Source organism: Vigna radiata, chromosome 7 (assembly GCF_000741045.1).
Source record: "Vigna radiata var. radiata cultivar VC1973A chromosome 7, Vradiata_ver6, whole genome shotgun sequence".
NCBI classification, from domain to species: Eukaryota; Viridiplantae; Streptophyta; class Magnoliopsida; order Fabales; family Fabaceae; genus Vigna; species Vigna radiata.
In genome coordinates, this window is record NC_028357.1 from 28,609,658 (window position 1) to 28,612,026 (window position 2,369).

Here is a 2,369-nt window from a genome sequence, read left to right on the forward strand (position 1 = left end):
TCGAAGGAAGTGTTCTGAAGAAGCAATCATCCTTTGTGTGTCAGAGGAGATGTGTGAAGTTGAAGTCATCCTTTGTTTGTCAGAGGAAGTGGCATCCTTGTGATGTCAGGAGAAGTGTTGTTCATCTCTTGTGCATCAAGAGAAGTGTATTCTAAACTCTTTAAACTTGTATATGTGTGATTGCAAGTTTATTTGATTTTGTGATAATGGATTGTTAATCTTGATTTTGAGTGACATCTTATGAAAACTTATTTACAACTCAATTATAATTATAAAACAAATTTTATCATAATTTTTTTTTCTTTTTTATTTTATTTATTGTTTTACATAACAATGAAGTGTAACGAGAAAAAAATATAAAAAAAAGTATTTAAAATGACATCAAAAAATGTAAATAAATTTAATTTTCTTTTATTTTTTACACGTCATCATGCGTGAAACAATATGAGTAGAAAAAAGAATATATAATTAACTTAACCTATTTTGGTTTAGTGCACTTATATTTGTGAAAATATTGGATTCATAATTTGGAGAAGTGAGAATACTGACATGGAGAAGTGGAAATGAAAATAGACTTGCAAAAATTACAATATTTGAAATTAGATTATTGAGATTAATTTCTCTTCGTGACAGTTATTAGATTGAAGTATCCAATTAAGAAATAAATACAGATTTTATGTCTTTGGAAAATTGCCAAATAGTTGCCAGTGGAGGAATAATTTAACTTTCATTAAATTGTTTTGCTGCTTAACTTTTATTGATTTAGCATTTAATAAATATACATATGATAAAATAAAATCATATAAACGTATAAATATACAATTCAAAAAATATTTGAATATGAAATTTATGTAAAAACAATTAAACAAAATTGTTGTAATTTTTAAGTAAATGTTTTAATATAAGATATGTTTTATCATTTTGATAGACAGAACAGAAAGACAAGTTATTGACGGCTCTCTTTTTATATTAGTATTATAATTATAATGCCTATAGAGTTTAAATTTGAATCATTAATAAAATATAAGTTAATTTCGTTAAACAGATGAAGTTAATTAAGAATTTAATAACACAATAAAGTATAAATTAATTTAGTAAAACAAACGAAATTAATTAAGAATTTAATAACACACACGGACACGGACAAGACACCTACACAGCACTAGTGCAAAAACGCTGATTAACGTCACCCTTAGACGTCGGTTAGGGGTAAGCTCGACGTATATTGATGACCGGTGGTATTTTCGTAAATAAGTTGGCCATATAAACGTCAGTTAGGAGGTGCCCCAACGTCTATAGTATTTTTCGACGTCGGGAGTCTCCCAATTGACGTCTATATGTCTGACAGGTGGGTGAAAAGTCATTTATTTCAGACATATAGACGTCAGTTAGGAGGGGCCTCGACATCTATATGGCAGAAATTAATGGCTATTCACCTACCCGTCAGACATATAGACGTCGATAGACGTCAGTTAGGACAGTCCCAACGTCTATATGTTTGCCAGGTTGGTGAATAGTCCTTCTTTTCTGCCTTGTAGATGTCGGATCCCGCCAAAATGACGTCTATATGGCGGACATTAATGGCTATTCACCTATCTGTCAGACCTATAGACGTCGATTAGGAGATACCCGACGTCTATATATATGCCAGGCAGGTGAAAAAGTCATTCCTTTCCGACATATAAACGACGGATGCCTCCACACGACGTCTATAATCGTATACAGGCGTCATTGGCCTTAGTAGCCGACGTCTATAAGCCCCGCGAATATTAATTTTAAAATCATAAAGACGTCGAATTAGTGAGGTCACCGACATCTTTTCCATTATAGACGTCGGGCTCGTGTGCAACCAACGTCTGATTTCTCGTTAAAACAATGATTGCGAACCAGTAGTTTCGCGCACTTCATCGTCTTCCTTGGCTTTTCTCTTTGTTCCATTGAATTTACAGGTGCGTTTAATCTCTTTCGATATGTTTAAACTTGCTTTTAATCCGATTAAAGTAATCTTTGAAGTATTATCTTTTATTTGAATCGATTAAAATGTGTTTTCATTGTGTTTTGGTGCGGTTTTTTCTGTGTCTTTGGGTAGCGTAGTGCCCTCCCTTTGCTAGTTTCCTCCTAAGAAAAACTTATGTTTTTTGGATCTCTCATGGCATTCCAACCCGAAGACGAACCTGGGTCATTGCATAGAGTCATTTCCACCGCCAATGAAAAAGAAAACAGTGAGGATATGGTTTCTGATGTGTGAGTAAAATGTAATTGCATTCATATCTTAGTTTGGGTCATTTGCATACATAATTGTATTGATTTAAGGATTTAGTCATGGATTATCTTTGTTTCGGATCATACATTGGCATTTTGTGTTTTTT